General features: G+C 40.3%; 1 protein-coding gene across 2 annotated transcripts in view; it reads left to right on the plus strand.

Annotated features, from left to right (window-relative positions):
• The window catches only part of plxnb2a.1 (plexin b2a, tandem duplicate 1), a 239,462-nt gene that overhangs the window by 89,217 nt on the left and 124,579 nt on the right, over positions 1-25,666 (plus strand). The gene's annotated exons all lie outside the window — the stretch shown is intronic.

The raw sequence follows: 25,666 nt of genomic DNA on the forward strand, positions 1-25,666 counted from the left end.
GACATGAACCAATCTCAGCTCTACTTTTCATTCTGGGTGGCATCCAGCATAGTTCTCGACCGCTCCTCTCCAGTTTCAAATTGGACCCCAGAGGCCCCAAGAACATTAGTTTTCCCCCAGTTCAGTTCAGTGTTATTTACACTGTGGCCAGTTCCAAACAGAAGGTGCTAACAAGATGATGGCGACAACAAGTTTGTGTACTTAGGGTTTTGCATTTTGGCTCGATGATGGCTGTCTTACCCGTTTTGTTTTTTTGTTTTTTGTTTTTAGATTTACTTGTAGAGCTGCCCAGAGTTAAATGTGAATAAACGGCTCATTCTGGAACAGAGATTGCTTTTGTCGGATCTTTTGTAGTGTATTCGTGCATTTTTGCTGTTTTTGTTTCCTATTAAATGGAAAGTCCTGACTAGATTTTTGAAAAGAGGAAAATGTGGCTTCATTGGCCCTGAAAGGTAAAAGCCTTTTGAAGCTGTGAGTACAGCCAATATCTCACACGGTATAAGAGAACCTGGCATCACCTAAAATTTATCAGACTATGCCTAAAGTGCTAAGCGAGATATCTGCAAATAAAAGTGCAGAATCTGTAGGTAAGAGATGGGACTTTTCAGTTTCCGTTTACACGAGTAATCATATTTGAGAGAAACAATTACTAACATGCAACTCCTTTGCATAGCATCTTGCTAGCGCGCCAAAAAGCTGACTATTGTCCCCAGAGGATAAGCCAGCACAGCTTCGATGGCTTCCCAGAGAAGCTGTTTACTTTGAGATGTCTCCACTGAGGGGGAGATCATTTAACACGGGGCTTTAAATATTCTGAAAGCTTATTATGTTTGACATCTTTGGAAACTTTAAAGGATGGCTTTGTGGAGATTTAAAATTTCTGCCGTCAGATTCGGTAGCAAGGCGGTCGCGTTTAACAGCGCTGCTTTTTGTCCGAGAGTCAGCCGTGTTGGTCGTGTCGATGGGGTTCGGCTGCATGTGCAGCAGCTACAGGCCGCTCTGTTTTAAGAGTGAGGTGTTTAGCATATTTTTACATCAGCACACTAACAGCCTTTCTCTGTTTATATAATTATGTCCTCTTGATGGCGGCTCATCTGGACCTGATTCAACTGATTGTTTCAGAGGCTTTTTGCACCCTGCGGAGAATGAGTGGACCGTATGCTGATAAAATACTGAATGTTTTTAAAATAGTTTGATGTAAGAGTTTAAATATATCAATTAGTGAAATCATTTATCAGCTCTCTCGGTCCAGATACGTTGCTGGGCTGGGCTTCAGAAACCCATGCTGGACTGAAATGAAACCTCTCGGTGTGACCGGTTGATTTAAATGGTCGTCTGATCTGAATGACTGCTTTCTATGATCTGCTTCTGTTCGCTCGCAGTCTGCCAACTCATATTATAGCGTGCCTGAGTGTGTGTGTGTGTGTCTGCCTCTCCTCCGCTTCCCCTTCTGTCTTCCATCCATCACCGTTTTCCTCTTGCCTCCATGTTCTCAGTCTCTCATTCCCTCGGTGTTATCCACTGTGTTTTTTAAAGTAGTTCTTGTTCCCATAAACAGCTCCATTTTCCCAGCCGTCCACAGCGGCTTGTTCCTTGTCACTCTCTGAGATCTTGAAGAAAAGCAAATACAAGGAACCATGTTTGGCTGACTTTTAAAAATATCAGCTTCTCATGGTCAAGTTATTATCTGATGTGACCCCAGTGAGCCGATCAGCCGTGCACTGTTTAGGTTTATTTATTTTACCCTTTGCTTTTGTTCAAACTGCAGTTATTTGCAACCTCAGATATGAGTACAAAACTTGGTGCACTATTAATACGTTTCCGTACGAGTCACAATCCACCAGGGGAAAAAAACAAAAACTTTTATAGCGTTTAAAGACGTGTTTATTCAGGTTTTTGGATTGGTAACCTGTTCCCTTACACTTCTTGTAATCTAGTAAGCACTGGAGCGATGAAAACAATAAAAATAAGCCGGCAGTTTTAGCCTTTGCAGTTTGTTGTCGCTCTTGTGAGTCTGTCCTCATTCTAAAAGTGTTAAAAATGAACATGTTCATAGAGTTTAGAAAATCATTCCCAGTCCTGCGGCCAGCTGTTATAACAGTGCAGACACTCATCTAGTAAAGGGGTACAAATGCTGATGCTACATGAAAAAGGCTTTTTTCACTTAAAATAATCTCTCCTGATCAGGTATGTAACTGTGCTTTACCTGAGATCAGACACTGCAAACGTTCATGGTTTCAAATTGTTGTTCTGTCTTCTAGTGTTGCAGTAACACTTGTATTTCATAGCTCGGGCAGTAAGAGTACAGACTGAAACTCCTTCCTGCGTTTCACTGAAACTGCTATCAGGATTTGTTAGGCTCAGCGTGAACGGCTCAATATCGCAAATGATGGCACAGCACAGCAGACACATGAGTGCACAAGTAGAAATGCAAACAGTGACATTGCCGAGTGCAGCAGGCATTCAGGGCACTGTAAACCATCCAGTCAGGGAATGAATGTAAACAGAGGCAAACCAGGAGGGTTATGTGACAGTGACATATCAGCAGGATCGAGTTACAGCTATCGTTCATAGTTTACCTGAATGCTGCAGAGCATTTACTCATTTTGCTTGATGTGGTTAGCCGAGTGGAGCTGCTCAGACCTGTTTAAAGCATATTTAGTTCAGTTTTGTCTATCAGAAGAATGGGTGCGTGTGGTTTAAAAAAAATAAAATAAAACTTAATGTCCTTTTTTTCATAAAATAGCCATATGATGTCAGATTATTACACCCAACAAGATTCTCAACATTTCTACTGAATTTCTAATTCTTCTATTTGGCTGAATCTGTTCTAACTTCAGTTTCCTGAGGGAAAAACAAAAGTTTGACCAATAAGCATAGACTTGGAAGTCTTGTTAGTAAGAGTTTACAGAGAGTTAAGGTTAAACTTTCATTTATTTTAGGCCATTAAAACTTTGCGAGGTGTTGGCTCAGTGACTCTGTCTCAACTTTTAAAACTTTTTTTTTTTTTCAAATGCACCCAAACAGACACACTCTTGAGCAACAGTAAAACTCACAGCATCTTTTCCCATCAACCCCCTGCTGCAGTGTGTTTCCTGAGGCCGGCTGCCACAGAAAAGACCCAGCAGATGGTTCGAACAGTGGGGTGCAAGTCGAGGCGAGGACCCCGTTTTAGCTGAGGTCACTAGGGCCTTGGGGTGCGTCACAGAGGCCCCGTGTCGCAACCATAAAGCATCATGAAATGAAATCCACCTCGGCTGGAAGTTTGTTGGAAACAGAGATTACACACACGTAAGACGGGTTCTTATACTAAGTGCATATGAATGGAAAAGTAAGGCAGTTAAATTGAAATGAGTCTGCAGTGGCAATTTAACAAAAGTGTGTAAGTAAGAAGGAATTTTAACCAACTAAATGTGTCAACATTTCAAAAACTTTAAACAAAACCTAAATGGATCAAATATTTATCTTGTTGTTGCCATTTTCATTTCAGCTTTGAATCAAGTTATAATTACATGATTTTGCCAGTCAGCTGTCAGCTAGCTCTGCAACATGAGACTTGAGTCTTAAATAACTAATGATCTTCAAATATTTGTGTGGTTTTGTTTTGTTTTTTCTTTGACAAGAACACAGTTGCTAATAATACAGTTGATTGTTTCTGACAAGGATTTTCATGAGCTTCAGTGAATGGTTTTTTTTTTTTTTAAATCTCAGAGCATCCCTGATAGCGCTGAACATTTGGACCTCATGTGCCACACTGGGTCTCAGTCACACCTTGTATGGGCCAGATGTCAGCTGTGTTGTGACATTTGGCCCATGAAAAATTTGGCAGCGCTGCAAGTGAGACCTCAGTGCCAAAAGTAGTCCAGATTAGACTCGGATGTGTCTGCTGTCTAGGATACTGGTGCCAAACCTCGAGACATTAGAAAATATCAATATTGTCAAGGAAGAAGAGAACCAAAATATACACTTGTTGGTTTTACTTTTGCATCTTAAATGTGGTCAATAAGAAGTATTTCTTTCTCATATGATCAGTTCAGTTTATTTTTTTCACAACAACAGTTGACTCAAGGTGCTTAATACTGTAAGGTAAAGATGCTACACTAATATAAAGAAAACAGAGAAAGCCCCAACAAGCAGATGAGCCCCTATGAGCAAGCACGTGGGCGGCAGTGGGGAGGAAAAACTCCCTTTTAAACAGAAGAAACCTCCTGCAGAACCAGGCTCAGGGAGGGGACGCTGTCTGCCGTGTCCAGTTGGGGGTGAGGGAAGGGAGACGGGGCGGTGTTGTAAGTACTGAGTGGCACTTTAATCCTAAAGTTATCATCCAGACTGGCTTCAGTTTAGATAACAGAATTCAGAGCTCGGTTTTAATAACTGACCTGGGATCTGATTTGAGGGTGCACATGGTGTGGATGGTTTTCCACAGTGGAAAGAGTTGTGCATCATTTTGTTTGCTTTTTTGCCACATTATGACATTTAAAGTTAACCTGCTCTGAAATCAAAGCTGACATACCCGGTCACAGCCCCTCCCTGAGCTCAGGTCTGCTGGAGGTTTCTTCCTGGCAAACAGGAGTTTTTCCTTCCTGTTGTCACCAAGTTCTTGCTCATTGATGGTCTTTGCTCTTTATTATTGTGTTCTATTGTTGCCTTACCATATAAAGCGTCCTGAGGCAGCTGTTTTTGTGATTTAGCGCTTTATAAAAGATATTGAATTGAATTTACCATGACATCAACAGCAAAATATAATAAAGGCTTAGATAAATGTAATGCACCATTCAGACACAATTATAATAGCTTCAGAAGCTCTGTTGTCCAGCCATGAGTCAAAGACAATAAATCCATCATCATATAACCCATACTAAAGGTCTTCAGTATCTGCAATTGTATTTACACATTTTCTTGTGTTAAATCAACTTCTTGTTGATTTATGCAAACAAACGAGCACAGGCAAACTGATAATTGAAAATGTGGTTTCGACCTCAAGGGGTTAATTGTCTTGTTTTGCTTATTTTAGATGAATGCCTTTCCTGCGATTAGCCGAATATAAAGGCCAGCCTTTGTTTTGCCAGTCGAATGCTTTCAGTGTGAAGCAGCAGCAGGAATTATTTGGCTAGCATTACAGCAGTGACTCAAGCCCCTTTTAGACGGGCACTCCTGTCTATTGAACTGACAGCACGTAGACTTGTCTGCTTCGTGTCTGAATGAGTCCAGTGATGCCGCTAATGACCATACACAATCAAGGAAATCATTATATAAAAACATTCTACTTCTCATTACTGGATCCATGCGAGAAAAAAAGCATCTCTTTATGTTTTTATTGAGTAAAACTGACCAATTATTCACCCATTGAGCAACACTGTTCATATCAGTGGCATCTTTAATAGACACACGATGAGTTAGTAGATTAAGGCAAAAAAATCTTCCAATACTGACCTACCTGATGCCACATCAAACACCTCAATGATTAATGTCCCCCGAGCGTCGCTGGAAACACAATTTTGTGTGTGTGTGCAACAAAACTGTGACTTGTGGAAATCAGAAAAAGCTTTCAGCGACTCTTCTCTTTTTCTCGCTGCTATTAATCATCTTCATCGCTTCATCACTTACTTCATCACGTCTTCTGCTGGAGTTTTAGATGTGATTCAGGCAGTTTGTGTGTTTGTGTGTCTGACCGACTGTTGTATTTGGGTTTAGTCCCAGAATTGTTGCTCTGCGTGAAATTTGAGGTGTGCGAGTTGGACCGGGCTCGGGGTTTTTTTTTTGTTTTTTTTGTTTTTACACACACACACACACACACACACACACACACACACACACACACACACACACACACACACACACACACACACACACACACACACGAATCACTCCACCTCTGCCAGCGCTCAGTGTGTGTCCGTCTTTTTCATTATTTCCCCTTAATCAGCTCATTAATTCAAAGCCTTAATGATATAGAGAGACTGGGGAGGATGTGAGGAAGGAACTAAGGAAACAAGGGAGGGAGAAAAGACTGATGTGGAGGAACACTACAAGAACGGACAGAGAGAGAAAGGAAAACTTGAGACTGATGGAAGAACGCCAAGATAGATGAAAGCTGCAAAAGAAAGGGCAGAAAAGAACAGGAATGGAAAAACAGGAGAAAAAAGTTGACTCGGGGAGAGTGAACGCTAAAGAGACTCAGAAGGCAAAGTTGATGACTTGGAGCAGACTTTTATCAGCTGCCAACTGGTGCTGTGGTGTGTTTATGTGTGTGTGGTGTGATTGAATAGTTTCAGGTTTGCTGCCAGTGTTTTAGCGTGTTCAGTGTGTGTGTGTGTGTGTGTGTGTGTTTGGAGGGTGTGGATGAATGGATCCCCATGTGTGGTTTTTGTGTTTTCTTTTCTGTGTAAGCCAGCAGAGTGTGGCTTTAGTCTCCTCAGCATGGTGGAAAGCTTTATACTCTTTCTTTTAGTCACTCCAAGTTTCTCTGGGATTAGTCCAGAGAAGAAGAAAAGTTGCTCAGCCATTTGTTTCGTCAACACATTAACTGAAAAATAGTGTTTGTTGTACTGATTCTTTTCCACGTTTGACTTTACCCCCTCAAGTTCCTTTCCTGCTCCTCCTTTGTTAGTTGAACATCTGGTTGTAGCTTTGTGTCATCCATGAGATACTTTGCTCTGCTGTAAAGTGTCCTACACTTGATTTGTGTTCATGGTGTTAATGTCATGTTATACATTATGGAAAGTTTCTGGTCTGTGACATTGTGTCCAGCAAAGAGATCTGTTACATTTCCCTGACAGATGGGGAGAAAAACCAGTTTCATGTTTTATAGTGCTGTACTGTGCTGTATTTTTACGGTGTAACAAATATTCTTAAGTTGTAGCAAATTGCTGGCCGACATATTTATCATGTAACAGATTTTCTATTAAATTACAACAAAGTGCTGTCCTATGCATTTACAGTGTAAAGGAAATCCATGTTAAATTACAGAAAAGTATTAGTTTAACGTGTTACAGTTTGACAAATATCCTAGTTACCTTGCAGTAAAACTACATATTTACAATGTAACAAATTTCCATGTTAAATTACAGTAAAGTTCAGTTCAATGCATTTAATGTATTTACTGGAACTACTGACCTGAGAATTTGGTTTTATTCTGAGGTTTTGATTGATGATGGTTCTACACACGTACAATATTACAAACTTTATTGTACACTAACGTATATATGATATAAATGTGCATGGATGTACATTTATATAGTAGATTTTTTTTGTGTTGAATTACCATAAAGCAATGCTTTTTATACAGAGTTTGTAATAAATTACAGTACAGGGAACATTACTGTAAACCAAAACACTCCTGAGGTCAGTCAACAGAACAGAGTGAGCTAATTACAAGAGCAGCTCTAAGGAGCCTAAATGGCCAGCTTCAGGAACAGGCACACTGTTAACAGAGTCGTTGTTAAAGGGATAGTAACTTTAATTTTTTCAAATGTTATTCATGGAAAGATATGCCAAAATAGAGAGCCTGTAAATGTGTATTAAATATTCTCTCTACTGTCCCCGAATGCAGTTTTCTTTGAGCGTTTAAGCATCTTTGAGTACTTTTCCATCAAGTTAATGAAGCAGAAAGAACAGAGATGCTTCCTCATCTCTGTGCATATTTATCACAAATGATTTCAGAGAACGTTGAAATACAAATGTTACCCCTTCCAGTTTGCCATAGGATGTTTCTATTTCTTCCCATAAAACGAAACATCTGAACTATCTGTTGTTTGCTGTTTGTGGCGGGTTGAGCCAGCCACTGTTATCTGGCTCATATTTGACCCATAGAGATCAATTAGTGTCACACTTTTTATAATGAGAAACTAAAGAGGATGGTTAAGAACCCATTATTAGTTATTATCATTCCTCATGTGTCGTTTGACACTAATATAGGTACTAGTATAGGCCAGTGTTGTGCAGAAGTGGAGCTTGTGCACTGCTGTTAGCATATAAATGTATTTTAGCAGTTGCTTATTTTCTTTTCTTTTATGTTGAGCGCTGCCCCTCGCCCATGCCTGTGCACCCAGAGGTGTCAGTTTTTGGATGTCAATGAATATATTTATTGCCGACTTGTGCGCCGTCCACAGCAGAGCTTTGTTGTTACCCACCAAGTATCGACTTGCCGTTCTTTTGATTCCCGTTTGAATACAAAAGGTAGCTGAATCAGGGATACCTGCAGCTCATTTTTATTATACGTGGTCTTTGAAATGCTGGGGACAGAGAAGGAAGAAGTGAGAAGTAAAGAGACGAAGAGGAGGAGAGTGCAAGGAAGTACTGAAGCAGACTTTCTAAGCTGCCGGCTACATTTAAGCTTTTATGGACAACAGCAGGGACCCTCCCTGCCTCTGATGGCTTTAACAGCTTACCTCACTCTTCTCCACAGCCTCTTTCTCTATTATTCTCTTCATTTTCAACTGCCAAAGTGAAATCTGGCTCCGTCGCAACAGGTTCAGGTTTAATGTCTTTCACATAGGGAGTTCTGCGGAGCTTCACTGAGTCATCACTGTAAACAAGAAAAATCCTCTCCTGCTCACAGCGAAATACTCTTTTATTTATTTTTTGAATAAAAAAATAACAAACTAATATTTGTGCCTTTAGTCTTCATGGGATTGAATCATGATGTATATTGCACTATTGCACTGCCATCCATAGTGCAGCAGGAACTTTTAAACAACCTTAACCCCTTGAGCCCTCGGCTATTATTTTGAATTTCCGCCTGAAAAAACATACCCAGATTCAATCTGTAGAAGCTGCACAACCTTAAGGGCAGAATAAACAGCCTTGGGCTCTGTGGATAAGGGACATGTTCATTTTTTTAAAATGCAGTAAGTCTGCATAACACCATCACTTGCCATAAGTTAAATTAGAAAAATTCTATGAAAAAGTGTTTTTGCCATCCCCTAAACATAAATCTAAATTTATAACAATGATGCTGTTGAACCTTTTCAAACATTTCCAATCCACAACTCTGCCAGATTTGATTCAACCGAAATGAGGCACAGCATTGTTCCATCCATCATCTCCACCTCCTGAAAAGTAATCTAAATGTTAAATCCCGGTAATACTCGTGGCTCTCTGCATACAAAACACTAATCAGGCGGTATGTCACTTTTATCTCCAAATATACAGTAGCGTTTTTTTTCTCTCACAATAAACACACGGACACATTGTTTCACTTAAGTTTCACTGATTTCGCTGTCAGCGTGGAAGGCAGAAAAACCTTGCAAACTCAATTTAGTTACCTACCGAATGTCCATTGTGAGTTTTAATCACTCTTATACTATCATCAAGGCTAATAGACGGGCTCTTTATCTGAAAGTAAGCCAGAAGACGTTTTATTAACCCCAGCACTGATCACTAGAAAGCTCCAGAAGGACCTCTTTCACTTCTCATCTCAGGGCATCAAATACATTTTGTCAAGGTGCAAATTTGCTCAAGGACAAGGTGTCTTTCTGTATTTGCACCTTAGCACACAGAGTGCAAGAGGCAATATTGGTAAGAGGCAATGGTCCTCTTTGAAGGAGCAGCAAAATCCACTTAAATAAATGAGTGGCAGTGGCATAAATCACAAGACTGTCATTTCACTTTGTTTGTACGTGCTACTGATATCTACTTGATACGGTTCCAGTCTCGCAAAGCTCCAACACTTTGAAAAAAGATGCTTAAAGTTGGCCACATTTATGGCGATGATAATGACTTATAATCCTCATTTTTCTGTCCTGATAACGTTGGGGTGACATTTTTTCTGATTGTTTGTGAGATTTCAGTGTTTGTTCATATTTATAACCTTACTGGATCTAAAAATTAGATTTTTATTAAATATTCTTTGTAGGCTACAAGGTGAGCTTATAACTGAGCATTATAATGAAAGCAATTTCAGTAGCTACATGTCTGATAAGGGCAGTGAGTTTAAGAATGTTCTGGGCACACGCTGTTAAACATTACTTGCATTCTTGTCCATCGTAAGCAAATATATCTGTCCTCGGAGAATAGAGGGTTTTTTTTCAATGTGGCCTGTTTCCAAGGTTAAAATCTGAGCTGGTAAATGATGAATGAAAGGACAGAGCTGTGTTTTATACAACAATATCCAATATTTGGTCCATTCAGAGTCCATCGAGTCTATTTTTTGCACATCATCCGCAGCCTGTTTATCCATGGTCATGTAGTTTGGAAGGTTTCCAAATATGGACCGCTCATCTCTCCTTCGTGGCGCCTTTGATGTTTGACTGACGGGTCATTAATTAGCTCATTAGACTTCAGAGATTGGATGACCTTTGTATATTGGACGGCGTAAGGAGACTTACAGGAGACGCCCGCCATCTGGCTGGGTTTGGCTTTGTTTTTGCTGGCATAAACGCTGCATGACAAAACATACTGAAGTCAGCTTCAGCAGACGTGATCACATGACATGACATGCAGACATTAAACAGCAGACATGTTCATGTGAAAACACTGCACGGTGACTCTTGGTAAAGTGTGCCTTTTATGTTAACTGTTTAGTACAGTGATACTTTGCGCGCACACACACACCGTCAAAATTAATGAATTACGATGTCACAGCAAACACAGAGAGCAGGGGTGCACACGTACAGCTCGCACACTCTTGCACGTGCACACAGACCCGTGTAATGAAAGCGCATAGACAAATCAAGCAAAATGACATGAAAAAGATGATTACAAACACACACGTCTGTCTGTAAGCACTTCTCCCAGATTCCTACCCAACTCCTGCAGGGTTTTTGCACATGTGTGTGTTCATGATTATACGTGTGTGTGTTTTCTTCTCATTCAGATATTCTTCGGAAGCATCTGCGAGGATTTAATGAAAGAATAAAATTATTCTCTCAAGATTATCTTCGCTTAGAGCTATACATCCGTGTGTGTGTGCATGTGCACATGTGAACAAGAGTGTTCTTCTCCCATTCAAATATTCAGACATTTCCAAAAGCTTCAGCAGGGATTGAGTAAGATAATGGAGCTACTTTCCTAGATATTCCCCCTCGCTCCTATCCTACTATCTCCTTCTCTTCACCCCCGTATTGCTACAGGCTGCATTTTTAATCTCCTGGATCATTTTGATCTCCTGAATCACTCACTGTCATCATTTCGAATTAAACCATTTTGCTGCTCATCTGCTGTGTCTGCGTTCCTCTTCAGGGTTTTTTCTTTCCCCTCCACTCCATTTGCCAGCATTGTGCAACTGAAAACAATTATTTTCCCACTGAAAGTGCTTTCCTTTGTGTTTAGTTCATCGGGCTGTTTGTAGACCCTGGAAAAGTCTTAAAATGGCTTTAACAACTGGCTCGAGACTGTTAAAGAGCTTTAACAAGGTTAAAGTAGAGTGTTTTTGGTCCTAAAGTCTGTTTTCCAATAATAAAGTGCGTATAACAGTGGATCTGGCTTATTTTTGTGCTTTTGTGAAGTAGTCCCTGATTTCTTTTTCTAGTTTAGACCACATTAACAAGCAGTTAATAAAATTTGTAGTCCAGTTTCAGATGTTGGAATGTCTCCTTCAGCAATTCACATTGAGATACAGTGTGGCCTTTGAATACAGTCAGTTACACTATATAACAACACTCTGCAAATATAAGTAGGTCTACCTTGTGACAAATAATCAACAGAGCAATAATCATCTGCCGATGAGTCTCTCATCCTGTCTTATTTCAACTTTATTGTGCTGGTGAGCTGTCGGCAGGGATGATCTTCATTCTGCTGTGCAGCCTCAGTAAGCCAAGTGCAGCAGAACAAATACTTCTGTTTAAAACTGCAGAGGGGGAGACTGAACTACAAGAGACTCTCTGGAAAGGCAGCTGAATGATATCAAAGACTGCCACAACAGCAGCCTCCTGAAAAGACGACATGAGGTGGGCAAAGACTGGGACGACGCAACTGAGCTTTCAAAATAAAAGCCAGGGGATTGTCTTCTGTTTAATCAATCAATTCATTGAAAAGGTAAAAATGCCAAAAGTAGTCACCAAATCCAATTTGTCAGCCTTTGGTCACTCAGAGAATGGTTTGATAGAGGTTTCTTCCTGTTGAAAAGGGAGGTTTTCCTTCCCACTGTCGCCAAGCGCTTAATTATAGTGGGTTGTCTGGTTGTTAGTGTTTTCTCTGTATACAGTCTGTACCTTACAATATAAACTGTTCTTATTTGGTGCTATCCATCAACCAATCTCCATCGGCTTATTGAACTGAAGCTGCCAAGAGGTGAGAGGCTGGGTACACCCAGGACTACAATAACCAGCCACACTCACGTTGACGCTTAAGTCTCTCCTGGGGACTCGTTTTTTCGGGCTGTGCCGACCAGGCCCCATATTCACGAAGGAATATTATTTATTTCCCACTGCTGCTGTGAAATAGTCAAGAATGGAAAAAGTTCAGGGTGTAAAAGCTACTGTACACGTATATAAGATGAAATTTGAAGTTGCTAATAATTCATTGTAATGTTTGCTTCATATTTTATTTTTCTACAGCCCTGTCTCTCTGAGCACAACGTTGTTTTACTACATTCGAGCATTTTTTTTTCCATTTGCTGCCCTTTTTTAAAAAGAAAAAAGGAAAAAAAAAACATTTATTCTCTCTCTCTCTCTCTCTCTCTCTCTCTCTCTCTCTCTCTCTCTCTCTCTCTCTCTCTCTCTCTCTCTCTCTCTCTCTTAAAAACAAGTAAGCTGCCAGAAGTGGGATTTGTTCTCCTTCAGCAGGAGAAAATATTTTGCTCAGTGTGAGATGTTGGTCTTAAAATCAGTTTGCTACCAGAGCTGTGATGCCTGGAGGTGACTGCTCGGCCGTGTAGAAAACACACCAGCAGCGCTCTGAACGCAGGCAGCAGGCGGCGAAATCGGGGGAAAATGTGATGTAAATAGTTTTAGTCGCCAGAGACGCTTTGCTGCCTTTAAATCTTGCCGTGATTGGATTTTGGAAAGGGAGCGCTAACAGACTCTTATTATCAGCAACCCGAGTAGATGGCCGTGTGTGTGTGTGTGTGTGTGTGTGTCCTGAAGCCACCTGATAGCTAAGCTCTGATGGGTTTTTGTCTGTCGCCAAATACCCGTACACTTTCCCCTTGAAATAAATTGCAGAGTAAAGGAGGTGGACTTCATTCGCCGTCTCCTCGACGTCTTGCTGTTCAAAGTCTCTCGGGCTCCTCTGATGTAAACCAAACCTCGTAGAGAAGAGAAGCCTTTGTTCTCATGCAGCGCTTCTCTGTATCACAGCTCATCAGCAGGACCTCCATTAAAGATGAACAGTGTGTCACTGGTTGCATAAGAGGCCTGAACCTGTTTCAAAACTGAGTTTGCTTTGACAGTTGACAAGTTTGCAGCTCAACACGGAAACTTGAGTCTTTTATTATTTCTCCCGGGGCCACAGGTGGCCCTGAACCCTGAAATGTTTTGGTACCTGTCAGTAGTTCACTATCAAAAAACCACTGATCCTCTGATAAATGATGCATCTGACTGCTCTGCTGCTGTAATATAGTGAAAATCCCTCTACTTTCAGCAAACTTCCCTAAATTTCACTCCGTGCACATGAAATATGTTATTTAGGAGTCTAAATGTGAATAAAAGAGTTCTACTTCACATCAGGTCCTGAAAGTTACGTTTTCGATCTTCTACACCGCATTCCCTTACGTTTAAAACTAGCACTCGTTTGTCCAAAAATTTCAAAATGGTTCAATAGAGCATTTATAAATCTTTTATCCTATGAGCCCTCTGCTGGAGCGCTCATAGTTTGGCCAACACTGATGTCACCAGGTCAAAAGAAGGATGGGAATTCGGTATGGATAAAAGACAGAACCTTCCATAGTTTAAACACACTTTTCCTCAAACTAAATGTCACCAAGCAATTGATCTGTTACACTTCCTGCTGTTATGACCATACACTTGTTTTTGTTTTCAACATTATCATAATTTCAAACACATGCCCTTCTTCTTCCTCAAGTTTAGATTTGTGGATTTGTAACTTGAAGCTCCATGTCAGGAAGGTTTGAGTAGTTTTAAAATGCTTTTGCATTCACAATGGAAATGCAACTGTTTTAATCAATTTTCTATTCTTTTGATCCGTCTACCCTAAAAGCTGTATACAGTTGCTAATGTCATTCAGGGAACATACAGGAAGTGATGAAACTCTTAGAATGCTCATGAAAATACAGCTACAGTCATGAACCAAAAACTCAAGTCAAAGCTGAAATATCTTTAGCCTGCATTATTCCTAATGGCCAACAGGGGGCGACTCATCCTATTATTGTTATTATTAAGTAACTCCACTGGTACTGAAGTTGTGTTTTGTTGTGTCATCTAAGAATATCTTTCTTCACATTTGGGTGTATTAAAAGGCACAATAAGAATTTTGTAATTTCCTTGGAGAATTTTTAGCAGCTAAAATTAACACCGTGGTTTTTGCGATAGTGAATTGCAGATAGCTATCGTAGCTGATAACACACCGTCATCCAGTGGTTTATAAACTATATGTCTATTTCAGATGGAGTAAATAGGATTTATGAAAAGAAAATGGACAAAAATGAGTTTGTTGATGCTGTCGTGCTTATGGTTATTTTGGTAAAACTGAACATGGAAACTGGGGCAGTAGGCAAGGAGGGGTTTTTTTTTTTTCTGGCTTCTCAAGTGGGGAAGAGGAGATTGCTTATAATAAAGTGAAGACTACAAACTCAAGGCTCCAAAACAGTAGTCCATGAACCAACAGGTAAAGTAATAGTACCTACACCCATCTTTTATATACAGTCTGTGGCCAAATTACCAAGAGTTGTATCTGCTGAAATCAAAAATGTCAACCAGTCAGGACCAAACAGCTTCAGTAGGAAATGGTAAATAGACAGCACTTACCTCTACAGAACTATTTCCTGTTTATTAAAATAATTTCAGGTTTTCCTTCTAAATAAATGGAAGCTAAACTAGCGATGATATTTTACAGATTACTCACGCTTTCTTTCCTCATCCTTTTTCACTTCACTCTCATTCATTTCCCCCTCATCCTCTCCCTTCTCCCTTCAAACTCTCGCGCTCGTGCCTCTTCCCTTGCCCTCCGGACAGACCTGGATCATGGGGATTACAAGGGTTTTGTGTTTCAGCGGAGAGAAAGATGAGGAGGAAGAAAGGAGATAAAGAGGGCAGTTGAAAAAGGGGGTGGAGGGGAAGACGAGGAGAGGAAGGAGGGCGGGAGCATGTTTGTACAGGCGAGAGAGGAGGAATAAAAGGGAGAAAAGGGAGGGAGGAACTCCAGGGATTCTTGTTCCTCTTTCAACACTCTGGAGTTTTTTTTCTTACTTTTATCTTTTTTTTCTTTATTCATTCTTTCACTCCACTCTGGGTTCAGTCTGTTTACACACACACACACACACACACACACACACACACACACACACACACACACACACACACACACACACACACAGTACTGAAAGTACCTCATTACTGGAGTCAAGTGTGTTCTTGGACTTGCTATTCAGAATACAGATAGGAAATACAACACCAGACACACCCCTCACTGTGAGAGTCTCTCACAGACAGACAAACACACACACAAGCACGCACAGGCACACAGAAAGACACAACCTCTCAATCCTCCCAGGTGAATTAGCATTCCCTCTTTTCTTCACATTAAATTGTATTTGCATTGGCGGAGCCTCGGTGCAGTTTCTCTTTTCATAAACTATCAGTCTGAGGAAATTATGGAGGCCTGATCTGAATGCAAAGGAAGAACAAAAACAAAATGGAGTTGAAGCAGTAGATGAAAGTCGTGATTAGGTTTTGAAAAATGACGAGGGAGATGAAATGCAGGTCTGTAATTGAGGTATTGGGGGGATAATAATTAAAATAACTGTTGCGGGTAGACATTCAGCATTGTGCCCGTATAACAACAGCTGTCAGCGTGTGCATGTGTCGCTATTTTGAAAGATGTTATTGTCTAAACGCAGCCTCACCGAATATTTTTAGGCACTGGTGCTGCTTTGTGACCTCTCATGGATGTATTTTGGCTACTAGAGGGCAAACATATTGTGAGTTCTCTCTTTTTCTTTTGACCAAACTTTTGCAAAACATGGATTTAACTTCTAAGTATGAACGTTTAAGTGAAGGCCTTTTAGATGAATTCTTTTTAATGACCAGTAGGGGGCAACTATTCTAGAAGTCTATGGAAAAGGATCTCTGAGCTCAGTAGAGCTCAACCTGCTCAACCTGCTGCCTCAGTAGACATGGTCTCAGTTGCATGTTGTTGAATCCAACATGATCATTTTTTGAATTACGGCCCCAATGAGGGTCAAAAAAGGACAGTGAAGCAGGTTTTACTGTAGGGCGTCTCTGTGATTGATATGTTGTTGATGAATGTGCAGTGTGCTCTGTGACTTAGTCATGTTGCACATGTCTGGAATATTACCATTCCAGATTTACAGTACTGTGCAAAAGTCTGCAGCCACCCCCAGATACCTTTTATATTTTGCATTCAAACAGCCAGATTTTATTTAAATGTTTGGTCTTGAGCAGTAGTTCTCCAGGCTTTGTAAAGGTCTTTCAAACCTCTTCCCTGGACATTGGCTGCTTTTTCACTTATTTTCAGTCCAGTTCTCTTTTTTTGTTTATGCTATAAATACTAGCCTATGAATCAATCCATGCATGAGAACGTCAAGGGATGAACTAGGGTTGTCTGCACACAACAAACAACATTGCAAAGAAAATGTTTAAATAGTATCTTTCGTTGAATCTGTGAAAATTGGCAAAGCTGAAAGCTTAATTCCCAAAGAGCTATTAGCGAAAATCTTCAGGATCAGCGTGCAGTGTGTCCTTAAAGAGTTTGAGGAAACTGGACAAGTGGAGGACAAAAAAAGAAGTGGTATGTTTAAAGTGGTATTTGGAAGTCATGCCCTTAAGAAATAGAAAAACAAAATCCAGCAAAGACCTGACACATGTTTGGATGATCCATGTAACGTTTAAACGCTGACATAAACTGTCTTCCGTACCTAATGCATGCATTTGGATTTATCCCCTGAAATGCAATGGCATACGTTGTACTGTTGCAAAAATCACCTTTGCATGACTGAACGGCTCTGTGATGATGCAGTAATGATCAGTGCGTGCCTAAAATGTCAGTTTTCTGAGTGTCATTGTTTGATGAGTGCTTAATGAGCTTATAAGAGGTTGATTCTGAATGAAACTGGAGTCGGAGCTAAAAATCACGAGACTTTTCTTTCACTCTGTGTGTCTGTCCTGGAAAGGTCGAGCATGTTGTGAAGCTTTTTCCATCATGAAAGAGCATTTTTGGCCCTTTGAGAGCGGCCCTGTGTGGGTACTTGAGCCCCAGCTCCTCTGTGCGAGGGTCTGTGTGTCCGTGCAAGAGTCAAAAGCTGCCCTGCTGTTCATCATGGCAAATGCTGCTGTTCTTCAGCCCTAAATATCTTGTTAAGCTCTGAATGGAGCATAGTTATCAGCGGGCCTGCTTAGTATTTACTGCCACTGCAGAGAAATAAATCTTGGATATGCACAATTTTTTTTTGTTTTTCTCCCACTTATCAGGCCTGCTAACGTCAACACAGCTAGGAGCTATGTCTAAGAGGCACTGTCTGGGTTCACAGTTAGCCACTACTCTGCTATTTATACTCGAGTGGAAACAGTTTGCCCTCAGGACCAGAAAGACTTTGTGCCAGAAAACTTCATTGTCAGATTTCAGTCTACCAGCTGTGGTGGTGATGCTGCCTGGATCTTGTGATTCTATCCTTAGATTTGACACAAAGCTCGACGGCAAGGAACCATAATGACTCAATGATGTTGCCAAATAAATATGAAACACTTCATTCCTGCAAGCAGTGGAAAACTTGCCTCCAAAACTAACAGTGCTTAATCACAGACAGCGGGAACAGTTTTCTAAATATTCACTTTTAGTCTGGAAACCGCATTTATTTGCTTCTCGGACTGATCGGGTTGTGTAGATGAGGTTTTTATAACTAATCTTTATTATGGATTTAGCCTTTCACTGTCTGGGGTGGATTAATAAGTCTTGTCCATCTAATCCTGTTTGATTTAGTCTGCCTGGCATGGTGGCATTTAAATATGCACAGAGCTGATGAGGAGAGGGTGGATGTGCGCAGGATTCTTTAGCTCAATATATTTCCACTCTTTACCCCCAGTTAACCAAGTGTACCTAACAAAGTGGCTGCTGGGTGTTTAATTTCTGAGAAAATTCATGTCCAAGAACAAAGACATATTTTAAAAAGCAATAAACAAACATTGAAACCTCAATGGATTTTAGCTAAACTATAGTTTTTGTCTTGCAGCAGCATTTTTGATCCTTGTAAGAGGTTTTTTGTTTTTGTGATATGTGACAGTTTCACCTGTGCACGAAACGGTCCTCCATAAAAATGTCCACCCATTTTCAGATGCAGTAATGATGCTCGAAGCAGGATTGAAGGTAACATCACTGCGGCGCTACAAAGGAGGGAGGAGATTGAGGTGGATGGATGGGTCTTTGAACGTGATTGCATGCACCGGACAAAAACTTAATTTTATTTGTTAAAAGGCTGACATGAAAACTTGATCAAAACACTGCACTGATTAGTGTTGTGACATCACTGTAAGAAGGTCAGGTGCAAACTTTCTGATTGGCTGTTGGTATGAAATGTTTGAAGATACGATGATATGAGTGCTAGATTAAAAGGAGACACGCCCCCATTTCTATGAATCATCATGTGGTGACAAGGCCACAGAGGGTTTACTGGAAACCCACAGCTTAACTAATAACCACAAATAAATTTAAAGTGTGTTTTAATACAGTGAAGTCAAAGTTCTTCAGCTAAAGCTGTTTTTTCTGCTTTCGCTAAATGCTGTCGCCTCTTTTTATTTCAATAAGTGTGCCAGAGTCAGTTTGGTTTTCTGAGGAATCTAAGCCACTGAGATTTTTGGTGTTTCAATAAAAGATAAATATACTGTATATTAATGTGTAAGAGTCAATTTTTAAAACATAGTGTTTTGTTAATTAAAATGTTTTCCTTTTTTAAAATTTTTTATTCAGACCTCATCCTGCTAATTATAACGTCTGCTTTATTTCCTTTCACTGGCTTAAAACGGCTTGTTTTTTGCCATGTTTCTTTCACAGTCGGTGACAGAGTTAAAAAGACTTTATTTTCCTGCTTTTAAACACTAAACGTGCACCTCGGGACCAACACGAGCGCAGCGTGCTATTAAATATTTGCAGCGAGAGAGAGAGAGAGAGAGAGAGAAAGCTCTGAGTGAATGGAGGAATGAAAGCCAAGAATGGAGGAAAGAGTTTTTGGCTTTCATTCAACTTCACTAACACTGAACCCGACTGTGTTTGTGTGTCACTGAGGCAGAGGCAGCCTGCCATGCCTCAGTGTGTTAATTATGTAAATTGGTCATTAGGAGCCCTTATGGGGGCCAGGAAACTGCCCAAACACACACACACATGTGCGCGCGCACACACACGCGCTCATCGGCTGTTAAGTGGGGAAACTGGAGGGAAATAAGGGCATCGGAAAAAGGAAAACTTTCCCTTGAACTTTATCAGAAAAGTGACAGAGTAGAAGTATTCCTGTGGAGGCCTGAAAATCTGGCAAATGTAAGAGGGGGGGGGGGGAATTCCACGTGCTGTCTCCTCACTTGAATCGATATCAGTAGAAACAGTATTTTGGTGTAAAAAATCGGGCTTTTGTGCAAAGGAGAGAATCGCCGGGTGCCATTTTCACCACGCTGTCTCGGCTGTTTGATGAAACGTAGAGCATATTCACACCACACGTTGCCAGTAATAAATGGCCCTTCTCCATATTTGGAAGTGAGCGCTCCGAGGTGGAGAGGGAACGCTGGAGCGTCTGTGGTGCCAGGATGATACTTGACATTGCTGAAGAACAGACGTTACATTTGGCTATTTTTAACAGAAGAGTGTGAGTGTGTGTGGACCTATGCTTCCTCAGTTGTTTCAGTCATTGCACACAGGGCTGGTCTCTTATAGTAGATATTAAAATATATATTCAATGACTTTAAATTGTGCTGTGTTTTTGCACTTTTAATAAGATAAATTAATATAAAATAATTGTTATTGTAGAGATTTCTTGAAACAGCATTGAAGACTTATCCAAAAAGCAAAAGTACAGAAGGCTTTCAAAATATGAACAAAAACAGTGAAATTCTCTTTCGAAATTACCCCTTAAACAACCTTAAATGCATACAAAGACTAAAATGCTATGAAAGGAAAATTTCAAGTTGCAAAAAAAAAAAAAAGAAATACAAAGAGCAAATTAACCAGCATTGACAAACGACTGCAAACTGACCAAAACTAAGAGTAAAAAATTGTGGAAATATGACACGCACGGTCAAAATCTGAAGCACCCAAAAACAAACACATGCAGACATAAAATTACCAAATGAAAAACCTAAAATATCAGCCAAGCAATATTAAAGCAACAATATAAACAGATTTAACAAACAGAAATATCTGAAAAATAACAAAAACAACCAGAAACAAAATGACAAAAAAGAGAACCAAAACGTAAAAATGTCACTGAACATAAACAAAATTCCACGTAAACCCCCAAAAGATGACAAAGACAGAAAACAAACAAACTCGTAGACACAGAAATCCAAAACAACCAAAACAAGATTCAAAGCAAACACAAAGAGAGACAAAGTTACCAAAAAGAAACCAGAAACATCTGCAAAGAGATGAAAACTGACCAAAAAGAGAAAGAAAGCAGTAAAAATGTCACACGGTGCTCAAAATGAACCCTAACAACGTGCAAAACGGTGGCAGGGAGAGAAAACAATCTCAAACACAAAATAAACTCTACACACAAAAATTCAGAGTAGCCAAAATGAGAAGGTAAGCAAACACACAGAGGGCAGGGAAAAAACTGAAATAATTTACAAAACAACCAAAATAAAGTAAAAATCAAACACAGACACGAAAAAAACAGAAGTATGCACAAAGACAAGAAAGCTGATCAGAAACAGACATGAAAATGCTTAAAACTATCTGAACTTTTATCACAATAACCTCCACGAAACTGGAAAAGAATCCAAGGAGAAGAAAAAACATTTATGGACAAACACAACTGAATTTAAACATTTAAATCTTTTGCACACAAAAAATAAGAAGTAGGAAAAGAGAAAAAAAGAAATTACAGCGCAAATATAAATGGAGAAAAAAAACCAGCAGAGTTGCCCCATGCTGACACTTGAAAGTATCTTTTATATAAACTCAGTCTTTGACATTGTCAGATAAAGTTTACTGCACTTACTGAGCAGCTGTTTACAGCTCTGTAGGTAAATATGGAGTTTCTTTAGGGGAAATGGGACTGGCGAGCTTTTAGCTGAGGTCATGCTCGCTGTGGGTGGTTACCGCTGACACTTTGAAGCGCTGGGGCAGGAACCTGAACCCAAACTTGCCAGCACAGTGACCCTGATTGGGAGAAAGAATAAAAGCTCCTCTTCAGATCAGCCCAACAACAGAGAGCCAATAGTTGTTCTAAGAGGACTTTAAGAAAAGCTTCCTTGGTTGTTTTTTTTTTTTTGGGTTTTTTTGGACACATTACTTCAATAAGGAGGAGCTGTGAAGTAATTAGCCCCCTGCTGATTCCAGTGCTAAAACCTTGTGTTGATGAATGCATCTGTCTGTGATCACGCTGCACTCCCGCTCTGTCTGCAGTCACCTTGCCAGCATGATGCCCGGATATAAAACTGAAGCTTTCTTATGAGCGCCATTTGTCTGGCTTTGTCAGACCAAACAAGCTCTCTGATCACACCAAATTGTGCTTAAGGATATTTTGATGGGCTTTTCTAAATCTTTTCTGGCATCTAATGGGGCATTAATTGCAAATATAATTGGGACATTAGAAGTTTATTCTTGTCTGTGGAAGCCTGAAAGGTGTTTGGCTCCATGCAGCATCAGCTCAGTGAGATTCAGAGCAGGTTTATGTCTCTACAGGGAGGAGATGAAAACTCGTGATTATTCTCAGGTGAATTTTTCTCTCTCAAAGCCAACTCAGGGAGGCTTAAAGGGGCTGTAAATCACTCTGTCTTATTATATTTATCCCAAGTGAATCACCTTGCTCAGCAGCTTTCAGTCTGTCCCGCGCCCCCTTATGGATGATTTTTTTTTTTCCCTTCCATGCCTTGTAATGGCCTGTTTGAACTCCCATCTTTAGTTCTCTAATATCTGACAGATAAAGCACTGTGACAAACCAATCTTTGGAGGGTTTACTGTCTACCTTCTCTTGACATTTGTTCACCAATCAGTCTTTTATTTTTTTCCTGTCCATCATGGTCTCTTCCTACATGTCAGTATTTATTCCTTCCCATTTTTCCTTCAATCTGTCTCCTTCTCTTCGGCTGTCAGATGACTTAAATGATAAGAAATGGCAGCCGTATCAGAAGAAAAGACCGTGCCTGTGTGTGCACGCGTGGCTTCAAGTCTGCACATTCGAGTGTGCGGTTGGCAGGGCTGTCGGCTCCGGCTGTCATTGTGTCATCGTCATTTTCATCCCCGTAGCGCTCCGTCACATGCGTGCACACTCTGAACTGACGGACAGCGAGGAAGAAATGAAGACGGAGAGACAAAACAGTCACAACAGAGACATTCTTGATGTCAGATATTTCAAACAGCAGTTTAGTGAAGAGCCAAGGTCCCCGCTGGGTCCTAGACAGGCTCTGTAAAGCGAGCTGTAACCTCTGAACTCTCACATTGAGAGCTTTTCATGAGTGGAAACAAACTCAACTAAACAAACTTAACTACATCACAGGAACAGCCGGCTCCCCTCTGCCCATAACCTCAATTGAGTTCATAACCTCAATCTCTCTGCCATCCAAAAGCAAAATTAATACCAACTTCTTTTTTTAGTTACGTTGCAGTTCAGCGGTGCAGAGACCCAAGTTGCATATTTTGATGCGAAGGGGGGAGGTGGGGGGAGATTATCTTTCTTTTCTTTTGTTTTTACATTCAAAAAGCTCACCCATCAACTCAAATCAATTGAGTGAGATGAATCCCCACAGAGCAAGTTTAATGGAAGTCAGAGAAAGGAAAGATCTAATCTGCATTGCAGCATAACAAGAATATTTCTACGCTATTATCAATGAAACCAGATATTCTTGTCATCAAGGAAAAATAATAAATAGCTTGGCTCTGAGTGCATATTTGTTTTTGTTTTTTCTGATTATCTCATTTGAAGCACATCGTGCTTTGAATTTCCACAAATCATCTTTTAGTTGAGTCAATGTGGCAGCGCTCTGCTTGTTGACACCATCTGTTGCGGCTTTATTTTTTTCACATTGACATATTGAGCTCGAATTTTTTCCCCCTGACCCAGTCTCCTCGTTGCACTTCTAACTTCCATCTGAACTGAAAAGAAACATCCTTCAGTCATTAACCCAACGAATAAAAGCTACCGCGAACAGCACGGACCTTTTCTCTGGCTTTTGTGTTTGCATCGAATGGCAGTTAACTCTCTGCACATCCGTCAGACATGAAGAGCTTTCGAGCTGTTTTTCTGGCCACCTGATGCATTTAATTCCACTCTTAGCCATAGTTGGTCACTGTCACCATGGGGGCGGGGGCGCTGCCTGTTTGGTGAACATTTGTGTCCAATGTTTGGTGCTGAGGGCGGCATCAATCAACCGCTGCTTCTCTAAATCTTGTTTTGAGAAGTGCTTAGTCGTCAGCTAGGCCTAAAATGCATCTTCCCCAACTGGTTGGCAAGTGGTTTCTTACAGTGATTAGGTGAAACTGATCGCTAGCAGATTGCAGCGGTTGCCCATAGTTTGCATGGAAGTATGGGCAACAAGTAAAGTGTCCGCAAACACTTGCTATTTTGCTGAGCAGAAGTGAAACTGTGAAAAGTGCAACGCCAACTGCAGACCGTTCACCTACAAAATGAAAATTGTGCCTTTTTAAAACGCTTTCTTGCATCAATGAGGCAAAATTTTAACTGACTGGATCGCTGAGTAGCGCCCCAGTGTTTGCAGACAAGTCTCTGTCCCCCATGCAACCAGTAGCAATCTGTTAGCAAGCAAAGCAATCATAAAAAGGTCACTGCACCAGCCTGTGTTTACACGTGCTGATCAAAGCATTAAAGCAATGTGAGCTGGGGAGTTTTGAACAGCTTAAATCACAACTCGTTGTTATTAAGGAGCGTGTTGGCCATAGCGTCTTGGGGTTTTTTTTGTAACAGGTTGCAATAATATTTATTTATTCTGCTATAAAGTTGGTCAATTTTAAAAAGGGAGCCAGCCTCAAGTGGCCATTTGAGGAACTGCAGCTCTGCTTTGAATGTCCTATATTCTGAAGTAATTTTTGTTAAATTTGTCTCTAGAGTAGCTTAACAATGTGAGGATAAACTTTAGGTGAGATCAAAATGCTCTTTGTGATTATTCATTGCGTTTTACATCTCCGCTTGTATCTGATTTTAGGCTTGTGATGTGCCAGAGAGACGCAGAAAAATAAAATCCTCCAAACAAGTGTTTGGATCAAAGAGGTTCGAAGTGCTTCTCTTCATGTAATAATAAAAGGTCAAATGGAACCAACGCAACAGGACAAAATATGTGTTAAAAGGGGCTTCTGAGGAAGAACAAGGTGACATTAACTTGAATTTAATTTGCTCGATTTTTATTTACCATCCAATCTCATCAAGGTCAACACGATTCCTTTATTGAAATGTTGGCATCAAAACATACCCATAAAATCGACAGAGGCAGCAGTTACATAAGCCGGTTTTTGAATTAAAGTGATAAAAACAGGGTTTCCACATTAGCTATTCCTGCCTCTGGCTCTGTAACCGGTTTACTGTTAATCAGAAAAAATGACTGTTTGTTACACAGAACAATATGTGTCACCTGTATCTCCTGTAATGATCTGTAATCTCCTGGAAACCCCATGGGAATACTGCTATTACACAACATGTGTGCTCATCCAAAAAGAGTAAAAAAAAAAAAAGTAAAATAATTCAAACAAGAGCTTTACATGATAAATATTCATCTGTTGAATGTCTTTCAGAAAGGCATTTATTTATTCTTGCACAGCCTTTAATCTGATTAGCTGTTGATTTCATACAATTGCAGCTGCAGATGGTACAAAAATATGTTAATTCACTCCTTCTGCAGCACGCAGGAACATGTATTTATGAATGGTGTGGAAAAATAGGATCTGGTGTTTTGGATTGCGTTTACAGATGTAATTAAGTCTTTTAGATGTCATAATAGCAGATCTTCTGGTTAGGTCTGCAGGACTCAACCACTTCAGGAGAAGTGGGATTCATGTATTGAGGCTGTGGTATGCACATTAAAAACACTTTATTGTCGCGCCAGGCCTATAAAAGTAGTGTTGTTATGGGCAGTGTGAGTCACATTCTGTCTTCCTGAGGTTAGGAAATCTTCGAGGAGGTCAAAACCCCAGAACAAAGTAGGAAGTTTTTGGCAGATGGCACTGTCTGGGCACAGTGAACTCATTGTCACGTTCAAGAAACCAGTTTGAAATGATTTAAGTTTTGTGATGTGTAGCGTTATCCTGCTGGAACCTGCCTTCAGAAGATACACTGTCCTCATAAAGGTATGGACATGATCAGCAACAGTTCTCAGGTAGGCTGTGGCATTTAAACAATAGCGAGTTGATGCTAAAGCATCCAAATTTTGGCAAGAAA

Source organism: Aulonocara stuartgranti (genome assembly GCF_965226115.1).
Source record: "Aulonocara stuartgranti genome assembly, chromosome: 17".
Taxonomy (NCBI): domain Eukaryota; kingdom Metazoa; phylum Chordata; class Actinopteri; order Cichliformes; family Cichlidae; genus Aulonocara; species Aulonocara stuartgranti.